The following is a 24,436-nucleotide window of genomic DNA, read 5'->3' as shown; positions in this document are numbered from 1 at the left end:
CTCGAAAACCATGATCAGAAAAAGAGCCTAGACATTATATTTCAAGAAATTATCAAAAAAAAAAGCTTCCCTGCCATCTTAAACTAGAAGGAAAAAAATGAAAAGAATCTATAATTACCTCCTGAAAGAGATCCCAAAATGGAAGCTTCCAGGAATATAACAGTCAAATTCCAAAGCTCCCAAGTCAAGGAAAAAAATTTACAAATAATCAGAAAAAAACAATTCAAATATCATGGAGCCGTAATCAAGATCACATAAGATTTAATAACTACTTGTATAAAGAAGTAGAGAGTCTACATACAATATTCAGAAAGCAAAGGAGTTAGGAATGCAATCAAGAATAATTTACTAAGCAAAACTGAATAGACTTCTTTAGGTGAAAATGATATTTAATAAAAATAGAGGACTTTCAAGATTCCTGATGAAAAGACCAGAGACAGAATAAAAAAAAAACAGAATAAAACAAACAAAAAATGACTTTCAAATACAAAACTCAAGAGAAACATTAAAAAAAGAGAGAGATAACAAGGGACTAAAATCCTCTTTAGAAGATGACACATATAACCCCAAAGAACATATATACATATATGTATAGACATTTAGGTTTAATTGAATTGATAAATCTATCTTAGCTAACAGGAAAGTAAGAGGGAAAAGGGTTAAGAGAAAAAGAGAAGGGTAAAAAAAAAGAGTAGGTGGATTGAGTTGGTGGTCAGAAGGAACAATAAAAAGAAAGAGAAAAAATCAACACAAGAAAATAGAATGGAGGGAAATACATAGTTAATATTCTTAACTATAAATGTGAATGGAATCACCTCACTCATAAAATGGTAGCAAATAGAATGGATTAGAATCCAACAAGATGTGGTTTATAAGGAAACACTTCAAACTGAATGACATACACAGAGTTAAAATGAGGGATTAGAGGGCAATCTATTAGGCTTTAGCTGATATAAAAGAGGCAGGGGTATCAACTATAATCTCAGGCAAAGTAAAAGCAAAGAGAACCAATTTAAAAAAGCAATATCATAGACAATGAAGTGATATAAAAATTTTTATATCGTCTCTCTCATAAAGGTCTCATGTCTCTGATATATTGGGAAATGATTCAAATTGATAAAAATATGAACCATTCTCCAATTGATAAATCATCAAAGAATATGATCAAACAGTTTCAAGGCAATGAAATCAAAGTTATCTACAGTCAGAGGAAAAATGTTCTAAATCATTATTGATTAAAGAAATACAAATTAAAATAACTCTAAGGTACCACTTCACACCTACCCTATTGGCTAATATGACTGAAAAGGAAAATGATAAGTGATGAAGGGAATGTCAGAAAACAGTGTCACTAATGTGCTGTTGGTGAAATTGTGAACTGGACCAAACATTCTTGAGAAAAAAGGGAAACTATACTCAAATGTCTCTAAAACTGAATTTACCTTTCGATTCGGCAATGCCATAACTACTTCTATGTCCCAAAGAGATCAAAGAAAAAGAAAAAGGACCTTTATGTACAAAAAACTATGTATTCTTTTGAGGTAGTGAAGAATTGGAAATTGAGGAGTTGCCCATCTTTTGGGGAATAGCTGAATAAGGTGTGATATATTATTTTGATGGAATATGATTGTGTTATAAGAAAATTTGAACAGCATTATTTCAGAAAAACCTGGAAGAATTATATGAAGTGATTCAAAATGAATTGAGCAGAACCAGAAGAACATTGAGCACAGTAACATCAATAATGAACAATGAACTGTGAATGATTTAGCTACTCTGAGTAATAAATAATTCAAGATAATTCAGAAGGACTCATGGTGAAAAATGCTTTCTGGTTTTGGAGATAGAACTGATTAACTCAGAGTACAGATAAAAGCCATTTTTTTCATTTTTATTGTTCTTGCTTTTTGTTGGTGTTGCTAAATGGCTAATACAAAAATATGTTTTTCTTGACTTTATATGTAGAGTTGATAGCATATCATATTGCTTTCCTGGTCAGAAAGGGGCTAGAGGGAGGGAAATAATTTGAAACTCAAAATTAAAAAATAGGAATGTTAAAATCAGAAATAATAATTCTGAAAGGAGGACAAAAGGAAAGAAAAGCCACTACATTTAGGACTTGATTTCTCAACCATGACAAGTCAGACCAAATGCTACAATAGGAATGTAATATTTGGCTTCAGATGATTTGATCCAGCCTCTGTTAAGAATGACCTTTGTGACTTGGGCAAGTTACTTTTCTTCTCTGGACCTTAGTTTCACAATTTGTAAAATCTGTGCTTGCTCTCCATGACCTCTAAGGTCCCCTTCAGCTCTAAAGCTAAGATCTCCATCCCCTCAATTCCCCACCTTCCATCTAGCTTCAAAACTTAAGTTAAATCTTTGAAGATGTGATTTTTGATAATGAGGGTTTCTCATGATGCAAATGTCCTTTACCCACACAATTCACCAACCATCTATGAATTATTGAGTAAATATAAGAAAGTTGTTTGAGGTTCATGGAGATTAAGATACCAGGTTCCATAATTGCTAAAGCCCAGGTCTCCCAGGACTATCAGCCTAGGATTCTATTTGCTAGATAATATAGCTTCCTTTTCCTATTGGAAGTGTATAGCTAACTCGCAGTTTGACTCCAAACCTTTTTTTTCTTCCCAGATTAGCTTCAAATTACTACTTTTCTCCATCAAGGTTCCAGTCACATGCCATCTTTCCATCTCCCATACATGTCACTATTTCCCACCACCATGCCTTTGCATAGGCTGTTCCTAGAATGAGCTCCATACCCCATCTGCCTCTAAGAAGCCTAAACTCCATTCAAAGCTTAGCTCAGGTGCCATCTTCTTCATAAAGTCTTTCTGGATCTCCTGAACTGTTAGAACTCTTCCCATACTCTGTGAAAATGCTTTTTATTTATTTTTATCAATTTTGTATTCCCATTCAACTATGTAATCTCCTTAAAGCTAGGAACACTCTCATTTTAACGTTTTTATTTCCAGCACCTAAACGCTGTGCCTTAAACTTAGTAGACATTTAACAAAAACCTGTTTAAATTGAATTATTCATCTTTAAAAATCAATGGGACATTTTTAAAGAACCAGACGAAATGATAAAAATATGCAGTGTTGTTGATTAAGGCATAGTGAGAGCCCATTATAGAGTCTGCATTCAGAAAGGTCAGGAGCGGTCCTTGAGACGTGAAAAATAATAATGATCCCAGTGTGAGAAGGGCAGGGAACTGTCCGAACCAGAACGCTTTGGTCTCATTTGTGTATTTGGAAAACCCATCACAGATGTTTATGTCCGAAAATCTATAAAGCGCAGGTAATAATGGAGCCCGTCAGCCACTCAACACTTGCAATTAATCATTCTACTTCTATTCACAACATTCCTTTTTTTCCTTCTCACACTTGGAGAGAGATGATTAATTGATAAAAACGGTAACAAGTACGCTAATAGCAGGTGCCTCCAATTTCAAAGTCTTTGGCATCATCCTCTTCCCCCCCCACCTCCTTTATGCTAATTGGCTCTGCATTAGTCATAACACTGGATGATTTTACTTTTAAAGTGACTTTTCTTGGAGTCACCCTAATTTAATTAAGAATTTTAACTAGTTACATGTATCCCGAACACCAATGAATTTTAAAGCTGTGTTTGATTACCATAAGAGATTAACGAGATGACTCATAAAAAATGCACAGCTGCCAATTATAAGCCTCCACACTGTGTAAATTAGAATTTGTTAATTGGTTTGCCAAATGTAAATTCGATTTTGGGGGAAATTTTATGAACTGCCGAATGGATGATATTTTTGCAGGCCTCCAGAAATATCTTATTAGTGATGAAGCTTCTTTCAATGGCGTCCGAGACTGTGCTTGTTTTTTTAAGCATTAAATGATTCTATTCCATTTATTTCAAAAATATCAGATCTTAGTATTCATTTTTCATCCGCACACGTTTGCCACTCACGGGTCTGCAGTAATAAATGAATACTTAAGTACACATTTTTCTTTCATCTGTCTCTTCTTTCAACAAGACAGATAAAATATACATTCCAGGTTAGGCTTTTTTATTTTGTATTTTCAATATTAAAGTGCATTTAATTAATTTAGTTTCTTTAAATGTTATGTGTTTATGCCAAAACCTACAGCCTCATCTTTCTAGAGGATTGCAGTGGAATGGTGCTTCAAGTATGGAAATAAATTCTGTTTAGCCTCCAGGAAATAGAGACAGTGATTCCACAATTCATAATTGAAAGAAACAGAACAAAATGTATATTTTAAATGTGTCTTTGGCAAGAGGAAGGTTTCTTAGCAATAGCAGATCAAAATCCACCCTCGGCGATAGACATGTGGGCTGAACACTCAATTATTTACATGGATTGCCATCTAGCAACTGAGGAGAAAATTGGGTCCATGTTTAAATCCTTATTCTTGCATATGAATCTACCTAATTTGAGTGAGATACAAGATGATAAATATTATTTAATTAATTTAGGATTGTTTTTCAGATGATTTGTATTGAGAAGCTGGCACCAGCCATTCCCAAATCTAGTTTTCATAGAAGGTCTTCTAGAAAGGCTATACAAGGTTCAAGGTATTCTGGGTATTCAAAATAGCTCACAAGCTTTCACCAGTGTGCCTACTTTTTCTATTTTGCTAGCAATAAAATTATTTTTTAAGATGGAGCTGTATACTCAACCAACCTTTCTGGAGAGCAATTTGGAATTATGCCCAAAAGACAACAAAAATGTGCATACCCTTTGATCCAGCAATACCACTACTAGGTCTAAACCCTGAAAATATTATGAAAGGGTAAAAACATCACCTATACAAAAATGTTCCTAGCAGCCTTGTTTGTGGTGGCAAAGATTTGGAAATTTAGTGAATGTGTATCAGTTGGGGAATGGCTTAACAAACTGTGGTATATGTTCATTATGGAACACTATAGTTCTATTAGAAACCAGGAGGGATGGGAATTCAGGGAAGCCTGGAGGGATTTGCATGAACTGATGCTGAGTGAGATGGAACCAGAAAAACATTGTACACTCTAACAGCAATGGGGGGTGATGATCAACTTTGATGGATTTGATCATTCCATCAGTGCAATAATCAGGTAAAATTTTGGGATATCTGCAATGGAGAATGCCATTTGTATCCTGAGAGAGAATTGTGGAGTTTGAACAATGACCAAAGACTTTCTATGTACCTTTAATTTAATTTTTTTTAAATTGTCTTATTATGAAATTTTGCTGTATCTCATACTATATGTATCTTCCTTAAGGATATAATTTCTCTCTCATTACATTCAACTTAGATCAATGATGTAAAGACTAACAAACTGCCTTCTGTTGGGGGTGGGGGAAGGGAAGCAAGATTGGGGGGGAAATTGTAAAACTCAAAATAAATAAAACTTTTCTGAAATTAAAAATTAAATTAAAAAATTTTTCTATAAAATAATTAATAGCAATAAAGCTAGGAATTGAACCTGTGGTTTCACTGATGCAGAGAACTTTCAGTTATTTTCTCAGTCAAGTCCTACTCTTCATGACTCCATTTGTTTTTGAGAAAGAACTGGAGTATCTCTCAATTTACCACTCAATGTGACAGCTGAGGAAACTGAGGCAAACAGGGTTAAGTGACCTGCCCAGAGCCCCATAGCAGATTCTTTGAGTTTAGATCCAGAGATGTCAACAAATTTGAACTGAGGAAGCTGAGTCTCACTGACTCTAGATTCAGCTCTCTACCATGCCACCAAACTGCCTTATTAGATTCTAATAGAGGAAGGCAAACTATGACAGGTAGTTGGAAATCAGCGGAGGTTATTCACTCAAGGGCAAGGCAACTGGTATGTCTGGAGAGGAGCAGAAAGTGAAGGCTGGCATTCCCTATGATATGGTGGGCCATGTTGTTTTGGTCAAAATAAAATTCTTTAACAAATAACATAGTAGGAAAAGTCTTAAGACACAATTGTTTCATAAACTCAAACATGCTCCCACAAATCACACACCATCAGAAGGGAGAGTAGACACAAATGGAGAACACAAACCAAGGGCCACCTTCATGAGGAATTCATTAGCATAGCTTCCATTGGAAGAGCCAGGAGTCAGGGAAATTGTAGATAGATGATTATGTTTCCTACACATGTAGGAAAAAGAAAATGCATAGCACACAGTGTGGCCACAGATTTCAAACTTGGAAATACCTTCGGTATTTCTTAGTCCATGGCCCCCATCATTTTACAGTTAATCAAACTGAGACCCAGAGGAAAGTTACCTAAGGTCTCACAGTAAGCAAGGAGCAGAGTCTTTGAGTTTAGGTTCAGAGATATAAACAAGTGGAGAATTCTTCCTCTGAAATGCCAAAGCCTCTCTAAAGGTAAAATAAAGGCAAAAACTTTACCAAAATGAATCACCTGACTTAAGAAGGGGGAAGCCCTCTAATGTCATTCTTTAATGAGCTTGGGTGTTTCTTTTCTAGTAGGAAACTCCCACCTCACCACAAATCAAATTTTTTGAGACACATTAGTTATGTGTAGCCTATTGACTTAGTGTCTTCTGGCTTAAATACATATTTCTTTTTTCTTAGTATTAGAGTCTTGTCAATGAGGCCTTTTCTGTACAGCCTTGTTCCAACTTAAATGTCAAAGACTTCTTATAATGTTTTCTCATGCTCTGTAAGCTGCTATTTAGAGGCTCCTTTTCGGTTTCATTTCATTTTATTTTTTTTTGCAAGGCCATGGGATTAAGTGACTTGCCCAAAGTCACACAGCTAGGTAATTAATAAACATCGGAAACTGGATTTGAACTCAGGTCCTACTGACTCCAGGGCCAGTGCTCTATCCACTTCAACACCTAGCTGCTGACCCCTTTTTTTTGGTGTTATTTTATTTTATTTTTTAAAGGTTCCTTTTCTAGAAGAAAATGGCCATTGAGATCAAATTTGAATCTTGAGATAATAGAAAGGATACAGGTTTTAGAGTTATTTCAAACTGGAAATGTGTCACTTAGTTATTCTGTGAGGCTATACAATACTTCACCACCTGGGAGCCCTGTTCACCTGTAAAAGTGAGAGAATGGAAATAAATCCAATTCCATGGTAAGCATTTTCATTATAGTACTATGATGTCCCCACCAGTATTTTAGATGTCAGGAATCCAAAGGGAAAAATATGAAACAGTCTCTGCCTATGAGGAGCTTCTAATCTACTGGAATCATTATATGGTCTTCTCAGTTTTAGATCATTTGCTTCTATGGATTGATGTGAAGGGGATCATGAGACTCTCCAGTCAGCTGGATAAGCTGCAGGGCAGAATCCTTGTACATGTTGACATCTAAGGGGCGACCTCCGCATGAGCAGGCGGAAACCAAGTGGTTCGTTTTGGAAAAGATATAGAATTGCTATCTGTTGGACAAGGAGAGGCAAAAAGGAAGAAAAAAGCAGCTGAGATGCTCTGGCAGCTTGCTTTTATAGACCTGAGACATAGTGAACTCCTCTGACATGGGTTTAGTCTCCTAAAACTCAGCCAGTCATCTGAAAGGCAACACTAGTCACAGCACCCTAATCAGAAACTCTGTGTTCTCCCTGCTTGAGGTCCCAGTGGGCATCCTCACACTGCAAGGGAGCTGCCCCTGAGATGAACGAACGAATGATAAATATATGTGTATTTATATAAATGTTTCTAAGTCTATGCAAATATAGACCATATGTGCATATATTTATACATTTATTTATCATATAGGTAATGTATAGAATTCATAAGACATTTATATAACTTATCTTATTTATATAATTAATATATTATATTTATAATTTGTATAATATTTATATTTTTATATATTTATTTATATATTAATACATCTACATACAAACATTTATTTAGCTGCAAGGAAAATAGAAGGGCTAAGAAGTCCTAAGGATTTCATAGCTTCAGGGAAAATGACCACGCTCAGGGTTCCTTCAGCTATTCCAGAAAGTCAAAGAGCAGTGGCCATAGTCTGAAGAGCATGGTGGCAGGGCAGATGGTGGGACCTAGTTATCTATCTTCTCAATGGAAGACTTGTTTGTAGTGGATGATCCCCAGGTCCTCCCAGTAAGACAAACAAAACTGTTTATTATTCCTATGTAGTTCCTCTCCCCCATCTTCCATTGGATCTCTGTGGCCCTGTAGATGTTAGAAGAAGGGAGAAGAAAAGGCATCCCATAGCCTTCTAAAGAAACCATATGATTAATTAAGAGATCCTCTAATTGGCCTTCTTTCCAGTGGAAATGGGGGCAAATGGCAAGAGGCCAAGTCAGGCTTGGGACTCTATTGAATAGCTACCCTCATGCTGTCTATCCTCCTGGCCATTATAATGGAATTTCAATGATACCTCTGGAATAGAATGATGACCCCAGATTTTAGACAGGTTATATATAACTTAGTTTGCATGCATATATGTAAATTTGTGTGTGTGTGTGTGTGTGTGTGTGTGTGTGTGTATGTGTGTGTCTTATCTATCTGTATGTCTTGAATTCCTATGGAAGTTTGGTGAAATCTATAGACATTGTTTTTAAATCCATCAGATAAAATGCATAGGATAATAAAAGAAACCAATTATATTGAAATTATGCACCTATACACACAGATATGTAATGTACTTATTTGTGGGCATGCATACATGCATACATACAAACCCACAGACCCCAAATGAAAAACTCTTATCTGAGGAAGTTGCCTGGTATTCAGAGTAATCCTATAACCATATCCATGGTCAGATAGTTATATATGACTGTTAGAAGTAATGTTGGAGTCCAAGTCATCCTAATTCCATGTCCATTCCTCTAACTATTATGACATGCTCTCTGTTGCCAGTGGAAAATCTCTTACACACCTTGTTCTGCCACATGCTCAATTGGCAAAGAGGGGGAAGTTTTTGACTTCGTTTTCAGCTTAGAATCAGGAAAAGGTTGTTTGCTTCTCACCTCTGCCTCCAACTCTGTGACCTTGGGCAATTCAACTCTTTCTGAGCCACATGTGAGTGGTTCCACAACCATGAGTCTTATGTACACCTACACAATATACTGAGTGAATTAGCTTCATAGAGTTATCTTGAGACCTATTTGAGATACTGCACATAGAATATTTTGTAAGCCTTTGGGGTCATCACACTTTGGTTATGATTAAGCTACCAAGTTCTAGGCCTTGAGAATACAAAGGTATTTTAAGTGAAAGCAGTCCCACCCTCAAGGAGCTTGCATTCAGCTTCTTGAGACTTGGTGGCAAGGTAAGACATCGACATATAAATATAAGGCAAGAAATGAGGGGCAAAAGAGGCAAAGGAAATCCAGAGCTCTCAGTAGAAATATTTGCCTAAAATAAGGTGAATATTTATTGAATGAACACGAAATTTCTTCAAAGAATGTGACCACCCTAGCCAGGAGCCTCCATCATCTTGACTTCTGGTCTGTTTCCACAATTCAGGGGCCATCAGGTAAAAGCATGGATTTATAGTGGGTAAACATTTATAGTAGCTTTACTAATTGTGTTCTGCCTGGCTTTTACTTTTCCCCCAGGCTAACTACGAATAACACACTTGCTGTTCCAGTATGTCCATTTTTTTAGAGACACAGGTTGAAGCAATATGAGAGTTTATTCCTTTGTGGGAAACTGAGCCCACAGCAGTCATTTGGAAGTTCTGTCCTACCTTGAATGGGAACATTTTCTCAGCTTGCATTGTAAAACCGAATCAGGTCTTGATTTTGGATTGTCTTGGTGAAGCTAAAATGTGAAGCCATTAAGAATCATTCTATCTCACTTTCTTGGACTATTAATGAGGTGGGTAATCTTCTCTATCACATAGGGTGGTGTGACAGCTGATTAATACAAGCATGTCAAGTGTTTGGAGATTACAAGTGTCAACCATTATTGTCACTATTATTAGCGGGTCCTAAAATCCAGAATTAGAATCAGTGCCAGGTTCCAACTGACTTTTGTCTTCAGTACATCCTCTTTGGCCACTGGAGGAATTAAATTCAAGCCAGCATAATTAATTAATGTTTATGAAGCATGTCGTGAGTCTCAGATGGTCTGAGTGCCAAATGCAATTATAAAAACAAATACCATGCCTCCCCATTCTGCATCCTGGAGCAACTGTTAAAGAGTCTCTGATTAGCTTCATTTATAACCTAAATGCAACAGTAAATGAGGACTTTGTCTCTTAAGATACAGTGTTGGCGAGTAGAGAGGGCTGGGCCAATAGTCAGGAGACCTTTATTTTGAATCTTGCCTTGGATATATAATAACTTTGTGACCACAGACCATCTCTTGCAATCTCCCTATGATTCAGTTGTCTCTTCTATGAAATGGGAATGATGACTTGCTACATGAATTTATTGTGAAAAAATCACCTAAAATTAATATAATTTTGAAATTATCAATCATTTATTGTTCTCTCTCCCCCACCTTCCACTCCCTTCCACTGGGGGGAACCCCCATAAAGATTTGTAACAAATAAAGATGGTTAATTAAAGCAATTTTTCACATTTGACCATATCCAAAAATGTTTCATTTTACATATTCATTACTGGTCCTCTGGAATCAAAATTGATAATCATATTGATCAGAGATCTTAAATCATTCAGAATTAATTATTTCGTTTGTTTTTGAATTTTGAATTTATGGAATAAATATCAGGCAATTCCACAGCACAGTATAATCAAATCATTCATGTTTACAATATTAATGTAAAAGTGTAAATTGGTTTTCTGGCACTTCATTTTATTCTGCTTCAGTCTTTATAAGTCTTTCCAAGTTTCTCTGAAACTGTCCCTTTAATTTCTTTTAAAAAATATTTTATTTTCTTCCCTATTACATGTCAAGACAATTTTTGACCTTCATTTGTCACAAGATACTGAATTCCAAATTTTTCTCCCTCCCTTTCTTCCCTCCTCTCTTCCTAAAATGGTAGGCAATTTGATATGTTAAATCTGTGCTATCATGTAAAATTTATTTCCTAATTAATCACAGTGGTGAAAGAAGAAACAGACCAAAAAAGGAAAAAAAAACACACACAAAGAATTAAATGGGAAAAAGTATATTTTGATCTGTATTCAGACTCAATCAATTTTTATATCTGGATGTGGACAGCATTTCCCTTCATGAAACCTTTGTACTTATCTTGGATCTTTATGTTGCTAAAAAGAGTTGAATCATTCATAGCTGATTATGACACAGTTTTGTGATACTGTAGACAGTGTTTTCCAGGTTCTTCTCATTTCACATTGCATCAGTTGGAATACATATTTGAATATATATTTGCAGGTTTTTCTGATATCTGCCTACTCATTATTTCTAATAGAACAATAATATTCCACTAAATTCATATTTCACAGCTTGTTCAGCCATCCCCCTATTTTTTCCAATATTTTGCTACCACAAAAAGGATTGCCATAAATATTTTTGCACATGTAGATCCTTTTTAATGATCTCTTTGGGATATAGACCTAGCAGTGCTATTGCTGTATCAAAGGGCATGAACAGTTTGGTTGCCCTTTGGGCATTGTTCCAAACTGCTCTCCAGAATAGTTGGATCATTCACAACTTCACCAACAATTACATCAGAGTCCCAGTTTTTCCATATTCTCTCTAACAGTTATCATTTCCCTTTATTTTTGTCATATAGTAGTCAGTCTGATATATGTGAGGTATTATATCAGAGTTATTTGGAATTGCATTTCTCTATTTAAAAGTTATTTACATCTTCATATGCCTGTAGATAACTTTTATTTCTTCATCTGAAAGTGGCCTGTTTATATCCTTTGACCACATTTCAATTGGGGAATGGCTTAAATTGAAATAAATTGGAATCAGTTTTCTATATATTTGAGAAATGTGACCTTTATCAAAGACACTTGCTGTAAAAATTGTTTCCCAACTTTCTGCTTTGCTTCTAATACTGGTTGTATTGGTTTTGCTTGTATAAAAGCTTTTTTAATTTAATATAATCCAAATGATCTATTTCACATTTTGTAACACTCTTTATATCTTGTTTGGTCATGAATCTGTAACTCATTTAAATTCTTTAAGAATTTGAATTCTGGGTCTATATATGTCTAGTATTGATATTACTTCATTGTTGATGGTACCTTTCTTTTATCTCTTAATTAGGTGTTATTTTTTCATTTTATTTTGCTTGAGAACAAGATAGATACTCCCGATTTTTTAAAAATTTTAACTGAAGCATAATAGATTATACTCTAGCCCCTTACCTTTTCTCTGTGTGGGTCTCTCTATTTCAAGTGTTTCTTGTAAACAATATGTTGTATTCTGGTTTTTGATTCACTCTGCTATTTGTTTCTGTTTTATGGGAGAGTTCAATCCATTTACATTCAACTGTGTATTTACCTCCTTCCTATTTTCACTCCTGTTTGTCCTCTCTCTCTTTTCACACTTTCCATTCTCAATAGTGTTTTTATTCTCTTTACTGGTTGCCCCAGTTTTCCCTCTCTTTCATCAGCCCTTCCTCCCCTTTATTTAATCTACTCCTTTCCTACTTTCTTATCAGGTAAAATAGACTTCTATATTCTACTGTTTGTGTATATAATTCTCACTGAGGCAATAATGATGAGAGTAAGCTTCAAGTGATACCTGTCACTTACCCTCCCATATTTTTCTTTACTATAATAATTTTTTGTATCTCTTTATGTGAATAATTGCTCATTCTACCTCTTCCTTCTTTCTGTACCCAGTATTCTTCTTTTTTCTGTTACTTTTTATATCACTCCCTCAAATTCAACTTATACCCATGCCCTGTCATATATATATGTATTTATGTAAATAATAGATAGATAGATAGATAGATAGATAGATAGATAGATAGATAGATAGATAGATAGATGATAGATAGCTATAGATAGATAAAGTTTCAGCCTTGCCCATTCAGGGATTGCCATGAACTAGGAAAAGTATTCCTTCGATTGAGAACTGCATTCTGGGGTCACTGGAAGAGAAAGTAAGGCTGGTGTCTTTGCCTAACTCTCCCTTAGTTAAATCCACTTCACTTACCAAGTATCACCTCCCTAATGTCATGGTCCCCTTTGATAATGAAGGATCAACAATAACAATGAACAAAAGCAACAAGCAACAAGCAACAGCAATTAATGATGCAATTTTAAAAAATTACAAGTATCATCTTTCCATGTAAGGATGCAAACCGATCATCAAGGGATTCACTGAACCCTTTATTTTTTCTCTTCCCTTTATAGGTTTTTAACTTCTCTTGAGTCTTGAGTGGAGAACAATTTTTTGTTCAATTTGGATCTTCTCCTTATGAAAGCTTGAAATCCTTCTGTTTCATTGAATGATCATTTCCTCCCCTAATATATTATGCTTCATTTTGTTGGGTAAGTGATTATTGGTTGTAGTCCTAGGTCTCTTGACTTCCAGAATATCATGTTACATAATCTCTAATCCTTCAATGTTGTAACTGCTGACTCCTGTATTATCTTGATTGTGGCTCCTGATAATTGAATTGTATTTTTTTCTAGTCTTTTGCAATATTTTTCCTTTACATGATAATTCTGAAATTTGACTCTAATGTTTGTTGGAGTTTTAATTTATGAATCTCTTAGCTGAGTTCATCAGGGGATTCTTTCGAAGTCTTTTTTTTTTTTTTTTGGTCTTCAGATTCTAGGCTATCAGGACAGCTTTCCTTTATTATTTCTTAAAAGATGCTATCCAGGTCCTCCTTTTGATGAAGACTATCAGTTGGTCCAATAATCTTCACATTGTCTCTCATCTTCCTCAATTTTCCAGGTCAGTTGGTTTTCTCTTGATGTATTATGTATTTTCCTTTTCCTTTTTTCATTCTTTTGAATTTGTTTAATTGATTCTTGATGTCCTGTTGAGTTATTAGCTTTTACTTGCTCAATCTTAACTTTTTTTTGTTTCATTTGTTTGTTTGTTTGTTTGTTTTGTAAGGCAATGGGGTTAAGCGGCTTGCCCAAGGCCACACAGCTAGGTAATTAAGTGTCTGAGGCCATATTTGAACTCAGGTACTCCTGACTCCAGGGCCAGTACTCTATCCACTACGCCACCTAGCTTCCCTCCAGTCCTAATTTTTAAGGAGCTGTTTTCCTAAGTAAGCTTTTAGGCTTCCTTTTCCATTTTTCCAATTATACTTTTTAAGCTTTTTCCCAAGCTGTTAATTCTTTTGCATAATTGTCGTGCATCACTCTCATTTATTTTCCCAATTTTTCTTTTATCTGCCTTAGGATTGTTAAGGTCTTTTTTGAGCTTTCCATGAGTTTTTTTCTGGACTTAGACTGCTTCCTGTATTTCTTGGCTGCTTTGCCCATGGGTATTTTGACATTGCTGTCCTCTTCTGAGTTGTGTCTTGATCTTCTCTGTCATCATAACTGTTCTATGGTTAAATTCTTTTGCTGTAGCTGTTTTTGCTCAACTTTTTTTGTTTGTTTCTTTTAAATCTGTGCTCCAGGGTGGAAGAGGCCCTGGCTCAGCCTTCTTGTGCCTAGGGCTACAGACCTTGCTGTTTACCTGGTGCTGTACTGAGGTTGCCCTGAATCCCATGGGACTCTAGTGTCTTGTGATGCACCGAGGCATTGGGTAGGGTTGCTGGAACTACTGGAGTTCAAAGAGGCCTGACATTTTACCTGGTGCTCAATTGAAATCCTAGTTTGGGAGTTTGGAGTGTGCTAAAGCCAGTGGGTTGTTACTGCATTTGCCCAGGGTTACATTGAAGTACCTGGTGGACTAGAGGTTTTCTGTTTGCCTGGGGTTTGCTGTGGTTCTTGGAGTTGGAGTCTTCCCCTTCCTCTGGTTATGCTGAGGCACATGGGGTCGGGGTAGGGGGCAGAGTCGTCCTACTGTTGGTATTTGCTCCCTTCACTGCTCTGTGGTTCATGATCTCCAACTGATTTGCTGATGTGGAACTTAGTGAGACACTTCCTGTGCTGGACTGTATTCCCTTTTATCCCAAGTGAGACAGACCTTTCTTGCCAATCTTAGGCTAAAAGAACATTGCCCATGATCATTTTACTGGGTTTTCTATTCCAGGTTTTAGTTTGGGGCACTATTTTATTACTATTTGGAAATGAATACAGGAGAGTTGTGCTGATTTTACTGCTTACTCTTACCATCTAGGCTCCTGGAAGTCCTTAATCACTTCCTTGAGTATAATAGTATCTCACTGTATTCATATATCATAATTTGCTCAGCCACTTGCCAACTAAAAGAAATCTTCCATCAGTTTCCAATTTTTCGAGACCACAAAAAACATTACTATAAATATTTGTGTACATACATGATCTGTTCTTCTTTCTTTGTTCTCAGTAAGTTTCTCACTGGGTTAAACATTTAGTAACTTTTGGGGGCACCATTCCAAATTCCTTTGTAGAATTCTTAGATCAGTCTGTAGTTCCACCTACAATATGAATGGTTTTCCAAAGCCCATTCAACACTTCTCATTTTTCTTTTTTTGCTAGCTATTCCTATATAATTGATTTCTATGGAACCTCAGAGTTGATTTAAATAATTATTAATGATTTAAAGATTTTTCCCCCTTTTTGTATCTAAAGAGCTTTGGTCTGTTACCTTGAAAACTACCCAAATGGCTTACATTCTTATAAATTTGACGACGTTCCTTACATTATCTTAAAATTGAAACCATCAATAGAGACTTGCTGCCAAGATTTTCACAATGTGCGCTTCAAGGATCCATTATTTAATCTGTCGTGAGTATTCCCTCTCCTAATGGAGATTAAAACTTCTTCAAACTTTTGTAGATAATTTAATGATTTATGATAGTCTAAAATAGATCCTTCACCTGATGATCAACCCTGCTGGTGCTGAGCCTCTAAACATATCCATGATGACTTTTGAATTCTTCAATTGTTCCCAGTTTGGTAGAATTTCACAGAAACACAGAATCCCAGAGTTGGAAGAAAATTTAGAGATCTAGATAAAGCTTCACCTGGGGAAAAATAATTTTCCTTCAAAATGCCCAAAGAGTAAAAAATACAGCTTTTGTTTCATGACCTTTATTGAGAGAATACTCAGGTCTCCCTTTCTACTTTTGAAAATATGTAATTATTAACATTTAAATCTAAATTTGTCATTTTTTACATCTACTTTTGTCTTTTGGGGCCAACCAAAATATATCTCTTCCATCTGAAAACCTTTAAAATACTTTAAGGTAAATAATATGATGATCTCATCAAATCTTCTCTTCTCCAAAGTAAATAACATGTATTTCTTCACCTTATCCTTGCATGATAGAATCTCAAGACCTCCACCATTCTGGTTGCTCTCCTCTGAACATCCTACAAGCTATGAATAACTTTCTCATCCTGTGCCAGAAATAAATAATATTACGCTTTATCTTGATGACTATGCTACCTTGATTGTGGCTACCAATATCACATGTCGACATGTATTCAGCTTGAAATCACTCCACCACCACCACTGATCCACCCCAAGCATCTACATACTTTTCAAATGAACTTCTTTACCTTCACTTAATACTACTTGTTAAATCAACTTTTCAAATTTCAGAACAGAAACTCTGTTTTGGAGATGGTGAGTTTGAGACATATATTAGAAACCTCATTTGAGATGTCTTCAGTGCTTGGTGATACAGGACTTGAGGTTAGGAGTCAGATGACAGATGATATATTGATCTGGGAGCCATCTGCACATAGATGATCATTGAATTATAGGTGCTGATAGGAATCACCTAGCAAGGTAATATGCAGAAAGAAGAGTAGAGGGTCCAGGGTAAGCCCTTGGAGGACATCCATAGATAGTGGCTATGACATGGATAAAGAACCAATAAAAACAGATGAATGAAATGGGTCAGATTCCCACAATTAATAATAAGATGAATAAAATTTATACAATCACCTTCATTGTTTATGGAGAATCTTTTTTTATATGGGTAGAGTATTAGTCTAAGAGTTAAGAGGAGCTAGGTTTATAACCTATTTCTCATAATTATTATCTTAAGGGACACTGCACAAAAGTATCTCTCCTGCATGTACCTCTAGTAAGTCCCTTGGGGAAAGCAATGCTATTCAGTGGAAAACCAGGATTTGAACCTTTCTTTTCTTCAGAATTTGAACTAAAGATTTGCACTATACCTGATAGTATGAAAAAAAGACCCAACAATCAATAAAACTTTTTTTCAATTAAGCAAACATTTTTGAGTACCTATGAAGTACGCAACATTGATTAAAGAGGAAAGACCACAACATAAATAAATTTTGAAAAACAGCATTGCAATTTCTAATGGTAAGAAATCCCTCCTCAAAAAGTCCACTAGCATAACTATTATTAAAACTGAGATTAAAATAGCTCAAGGCCCTGCTGTGAACAATTACAGGAGGGTTAATTTTTATGCTGTCTTGTGCATCTGGGAAGTTCTATTATCATCTCAACAGAGATATCATTTATTAAATTATTGAGAGCTGCCATTTTGGTTTGGTTTTGTCCTTTTGTTTTTGTTAATAGGTTTTAAAGGATATTTTTTGTTTTCTATGACTTATTTCCCTTAGTCTCCCAAGTCACATCCTTTCCTGGTGAGTCATCATACCTCATAACAAAGGATTTTTTAAAAAGAAAGAGCCAAAAATATACATGAGTAAAACATCAATACATGGGAAAATCTGGTAGTCTAAAGCAATATTCTGCGTCTGTAACTCTCTATCCCCTATCTCTGCAGAGAAAGAGAATCGGTATTTTCTCAAATCTCTTATCTCTTCCTTGGGGTCCCAATTACTCTTTACAATTTCACGACTTTCATTTTCACTTAATTTGTGGTTGTCATTCTTTTTTTTTTTTTGTAAATGAAATTTTGAGGGGCTTTTCCCTCAGTTAACAAGGATTTAATTTCTTTATCCATTTATATGGATGTACACATTGTGCACATTGCTTCTTTGCTTTTATCTTCCCATGCTTCTCTGTAATCATCATTTCCTAGAGTGCAGTAGTATACCATTACATTCATTGTACCACCTTTGTTTAGCTAGTCCCTTTTGTGGGCATTTCCTTTGTTTCCTTTTTTTTTTTGTTACCATGTAAAGTGCTGCTATATATGTATTTAAATTAAAATATATCTATATCCATAAATATGAATAAGATATTTCTAAATGTTTTTCAAATGATAATATTATATAGATAATAATTACAAATTCAATTCAGAGAAAAGGAAGGAAAGACCACTTCAAGACTAGAAAGACTTTTCTTGTAAAAATCTACACAATCATCCTAGAAATCACAATCTGAATTCCTCATAACTGGAATAAGCTTCAAGCTTCATTAGGCATGAACTAATTTGTAGATCCATTAGACAAGAATATTTGGAACTGAAGTTGCCCTGTGCTTTTTTAGCAACAGCACTGAGGTGGGAAACCTGAAGATTGCATTTAGAAATTGGTACTAAAATTTGATGGGTTCTTATACTCCAAATGAATATTTTCTAAAATAGGAACCAATAACACTTTCCCTTCCACATCTAAAATAAATACTCTGACAAGATTTCCTTTCTCTGAGTTTCTATGTTATTTAAAGGGATATAAATAATTCACTGCCTTTGATGTTTAGACCTAGAGAATTGGTACATTTTTAATACTTTAAAATCTCAAACTTTAAGCTAGGGCACCAAAGAGAGAAGAATATTCAAAGTGATGCAATGCATAGAGCTTTGGGTCTGGGGTCCAGAAAACAATTCAAATCTGCCCTCTCATACATCGTAGTTCTGTGACCGTAGATAAGTTATAAAACCTCTCTTTGTCTCAGCGTCCTCAGCTTCTATATGAGGAAAATAATAGTACCTATCTCACAGGACTATTGTAAGGATCAAATGAGAAATGTGTAAAATATTTAGCACAGTGACTGGCACATAGTAGGTACAATGTAAGTGTTAACTAGTTTTATTATTTACTATTTTTATTATTTACTTTTATACAAGGTACACTGGCTGCATGTAACCTCAGGATGGTACTTCTATAATGCTATTGGTGCATATTCACTAAAAAATGTATCAGCACAGAACTGTGGAAGCTTAAAGTTCAAAAGGTTTATCCATGTCACTTCCCAGTGGGCTCTTCCCCATGATCTTATTTTCTATTCATCTCCAATCTGCCCAGCACTCCAACTCCATCCCTGGGTCCCCTGGCTTTCATAGGTAGGTTTTTTTTTAACCTGATCACTACTTTTCTGCTATCTCTTCACCATGTCCCTGCATGGATGCAATTGTCCCTTTTCCTCCTTCCACCATCTTTGCAGCATTCTTTCATGTGGCATCATCTACCATTAGTATGTAAGTATATTGAGATAATACTGTGCTGTGCTTATTTGTTTGTTTCCGCAACACTAGGTATAGTTCCGGGATCATAGGAACACTTAATAAATTCTCTTCCTCCTTTCTGAATCCTCCCACCCACCCTCCGCATCTCCAACCATTCCTGTTTCTCTACCTCCTTCCCCTCATCTGTTTCTCTGCTTCTCTGTCTCGTTCTCTCTCTGTCTCTGTTCCTCTCTCTAGGTCTCTCACAACCTAACCCTAAACAACACTCTCTTTTTACAAAATACCAAACAAGGGGTGACTAAGCCTTCGTTCCAAGCTTTCAGTTGAGGCAGGAACCACAACTCTCATTGTTGAGAAATTTTCTGTTCAATATTCACTCACTATTACTCAAAACAATCAGTTGTAATAAAATCTTCTCTATAAAACATGTTTTGCCCAGGCCATCAAGCCTTGTCGTATCTTAGGGTTTTCATTAGAGTCTATAAGACTATATCTTTTAGTCTTCATATTCCTCAAATAATTCTTTCCACTCTCCTGATTGCCATTTTTGGACAATTATCAATTTCCTTTCCAAAATGTACTATAACCCAGGATAGACTAGATCCCTCCAAATTTGATTAAGCCATAAAAAAATGATCACTTTCCTCTTCTGGACCCCTGTGATTGTTTTAATACCTAAGGTTTCATCAGCAGTCACATTGCACAATGGACTCATATTGAACTTGCAGTCTACTAAGACCCCCAGTCTTTTCCAAACTGACATCCGGCCACATTTCCCCCACTATACATTACCCTAATATGTGAAGTTGATTTTTTGAATGAAAGACTTAAATTATCCTCACTGTTCTACTTCTTAGATGAAACGTTCTTTGACTGTTGAAATCCTTTTTGAACCTTGACTGTCATTTGGTGTGTTAGTTATTTTATTTTTTGTGCCATTGCAAAGTTGACAAGCATAATATGTATGACTTTATCAAAGTAATTAATAACAATGTTGAACATTCTGTGGTCAACACAGATCCCTACAGAATTGCGCAAAATATCTCTATCTTCTTCCAAGTTGATTTTTCACCAGTAAAATCTTTGGCAATGAAGCAGTGATTTAAACCAAGTAAATTAAATTGAACAAGTCCATTTTTAACATACCTGTTTGTTTATTTCCTTTTTTGACCTTCTTTCTGTTTGCTTCTGTTTTGATACTTTGATTTTTTCCCCTTTTTTCTGCTTCTATATCACTTACTACCCATGGACTCATTCCCTTAAAACAGAAGCACCCCATTGTAGCAAATATTTATGGTCAAATGAGACAAGTCAATGCATTGTCTGTGTCCAAAGCTGTGTATCTCATTCTGCATATCTAGATTAAATCTTTCTGTCTAGATGTGGAAAGTATCCTGAAGCATCAATTACTGGATTGATCAAACTTTTGAAGACTTTCGGAGTTGTTTTCTTTTATGTCATCTGGGTCACACTAGTAAATTGTTCCCCTGGTTCATTTCTTTTCATTCTGCATCAATACATAGAAGCTTTACCAAGTTTTTCTGAATGCTTATTTTCTTTGTTTCTTACAGCACATTAATATTCCTTTCTACCTCTCAGTCATATTCCCTTTTGTAAGAAGAGTGATCTTATTAAGGTTAACTGAAACAATGGGGCTATCCATTTCTGGGACTTTTTGGCTATCGTCTGAAGTCATTTTCCAGAATGATTGGGCCCATTCATAGCTCTATTAAGAGTGAATGAGTGTGCCTATTTAACAAATGCCATTAATAGTCTCATGTTAACTTTGCCAACATGGTGGTAGTGAAATTTTTTTTTTGTTAGATGAGAGGGCTCATTAGATAAGAGTGAGATAAGACATGATTGTAGCTAAAAAAAGAAAAATAAATTACTTTTTTTTAAATTAGAGAGGGGAAAAATGAAATCTGCATTGAATTTTTCTCTTTTAAGAGCTGGCTTTTCTCACGACTTCTATCACAGATTTCATGATGGAATAACCCCTTTCTAAGGCTCTCATAATTTCTACTTATTTGCACTTGCTTCTTCCTCATGAAAATCCATTCTCGTTTTCCCTTTATTTTAGAAAAACAAAACTATCACCTAGGCAAATGACCAAGTTATTAGTTATTGTTCTTTGGCCAGCGATACCCATGACATGTTATCTACTTCCTGAACTCATTCATTTCTTATTTCATCCAAGATTTCTGAAATACATACTCTTAAGAAACATACTTTACTTTTCATCCTTTTGATTTTCTCACACCTTTACCATGTTTTCCCCTCCGGTGTCTATATTTCATCATATGAGTATAACTTATCAATATTAAAATAAAACTCCACTGTCCTTTTGATTACTTCCACTCTTCTAGAAAAAGGTATACCCTTTCAGAGACATATTCTACTCTTAGATCCTATCCCATCAAGTTTCAGTGGTACCTGTGAGGTCAAGAAGTCCTCTGTTAATTAAGATCTCTAATTCACTTTGTTGCTCATGATCTCTGCATCTTTTAGACATCCAAAGTCATGAGTTTTATTGTTGATTCCTTTCCTGGATTTTAACTCCACTGAATTACTGGGCTTCTGTCTTACTATTTTCTTCCTCTGTTGGCTAGCTTGGCAGATATGCTCAGGCAATTTCCTCCCTCCTTTCTTTTCAGCTTAAAGTCATTTTTATTAGATCTGTAAGACTCCAGGAAAATGCATTCTTATATGACCTTGTTAGTTGCACTCCATCACTGTCCAGGGGCCTATCAGTGCTATATTTTGGGTTATGGTTCAAAAAAACAAAAATTATTTTTGGCTATTCTTTCCCCAACCTCTCTTTTTTTTTCTTAAAGTCTTAGCCTTCAATCATGAACAATGATGATACTGTTACCTTCATCCCTGATGTCTCTAATGAGCTACCTAAAACTTCATCATTCTCTCAAGTGGTTCTAGATTCCTTTTATCAATATCATTTCTCCTTCCCTCCCCAAAGGTGGGTGATAGATATGAAAAATGAAATGTTTTAGGAGGTTCTTGGTCATTTCCTAAAATACATGTCCTCGAAAGAGAGCAGCTCTCTCTACTGTTAATATTGCACAACAGATAATACCTAGGAAAGCCTCTGCAGAGTAGTATCCTCAATCTTTGCAACTCAGCTTTTCTTTCCATGATAGAGACCAAAGGATGTCACTGGGGGATCCAAAACCTCAGTCCTTGGGGTAAAACCCAGTCCTTGGGACACAAGTTTTGGCTTCTTCTCTGGAATCTACAGCTACCTTTCCTGTCTTAAGAGCTCATGCCACTTGCCTCTTTCTCTCTTTTGTTAATGGTCCTTCCTTTCCTCTCTCTCCATCATCTTTCTGTAGATCAACATCCTACTTTGTCTTTTCAGCTACTTCTTTCATTTTTTCTTTTCTCTTGATGTCCTGCCATTTCTTAAAAGGAACTCTTCATTGACTCTGAAATATTGGAGAGTAGATAGGTGTACTCTCTTTTGTAGGAGGGACACCAGCTTAAGACTCTCAACTGGATCAGAAAGAAAAGCATAATACTCTTGCTGCAGCTCCCATAGAATTTCCTTTTGTTCTTCCTTCTTGTTAGTAAGCATTTCAGGTACCATCTATTGAGGACACAAAACCAAACATGCCATGGTCTTGCTTCTTAAGGAAATTGAATTTTATTGAGGGAGACACTATATTGTAAATATGCAGAATAAATAAATGAAAGATAGCGAGGTGATACAAAGGGCAGGATGCCAGGATTGGAGTCAAGAAGACACATCTTCCTGAGTTCAAATTTGATATCAGACACTTTCTAGCTATGTGACCCTAGTCACATAGCCTGTTTGTCTCAGTTTCCTTATTTGGAAAATGAACTGGAGAAGGAAATGGCAAACCACTCAAGTATCTTTGCCAAGAAAACATTAAATGAGATGACAAAGAGTCAGACATGATTGAAAATAACCACAACAAAAAGATCTTTGTTTTTTCAATTTCCTTGATGAAAGTAGAAAATACTAGAAGGCTAATTTGTGAATACTTCACGCTATTTTTTGGTATCATCTTTTAGAAGACTTTGGATTTCTAATTTATATTGATTTTTCAATTCTATGCATTCAAATATTTTCTGCTACATTTGTTTATTATGGAGGGTCCTTTGCTAATTTTTGTGTTTATGAACGTCACAACCCTTAATTTGTTCCTATTAAATATCATCCTGTTTATTGTTTTTCACTACCTTCAAGGCAATAAATGGTGAGGTTTTCCTGATACCGTACTCATTTTCAGGTTTGCAAAGTGCTTTCTTCACAGAAACTTTGTGATGTGCAAGATAGTGCAAAGATAAAGCACACTACTGATACGGGGCTTAACATTTAGGTTTCAGTTACCATAGCTCTTTGGCTCATGTAAGATACCACCAACCACAATGCCCTATGGGAAATCTCAATGCAAAATTCAATTCTATTTCTCCACAAATAGGGCCAAAAGTACCTACAACCTAATATAAGCATTCAGGGTAACAGTGGGTATGTTCCAACCCTATACATGCATTCAAGGTAATAAATCATGTATTAGGTACTGGACAATTTTTATTTCATCCACAAAAGATAAATAAAGGACTTATAGTAGTTATTTTAAAACTCATTCCTTTATGGTGGACCCCATATTCCCTTCGGGGTCCTAAATAGTTCCAAAATTCATAATGCCACCACATTGTTTGAAATATGAAAAAAAAACAAACCTTGGAGTTTGTAGAGACACAACCCCCTTCCCATGAGACATATATCTCCTGATGATCTCCAGATAACATTCAAGGTAAATTTTTGTTCTTTCACATCATGCCTTAATTCTTTACATTTTACAACCCATGTGTAGATTCTTTTCTTTTTAAGAGGTGAGTATTTCCTAGGTACTTAATTTTATTTTGCTAGAAGACAGCTCCCTGAACTATTCAGGAACCTGACATCTTCTAGAAAATTTCCTTTCCTCTATTCAGGGGCCTGGAGTTCAGAATCACTTCTTAATCCCCAGTGATTCCAGCTCCTGCCCTATCTGAACCTTGGGAAGGTAGGTTCTAAATCAGTACCTGAAGTTGATTGGACCAACACATATCTGTCACCCTCATAGGAACTGATGCTGACTGGTGGTTCTC

Source organism: Macrotis lagotis, chromosome 4 (assembly GCF_037893015.1).
Source record: "Macrotis lagotis isolate mMagLag1 chromosome 4, bilby.v1.9.chrom.fasta, whole genome shotgun sequence".
Classification (NCBI taxonomy): domain Eukaryota; kingdom Metazoa; phylum Chordata; class Mammalia; order Peramelemorphia; family Peramelidae; genus Macrotis; species Macrotis lagotis.
The sequence above is the reverse complement of the archived record's forward strand: the minus strand, read 5'-3'. Positions refer to the sequence as shown.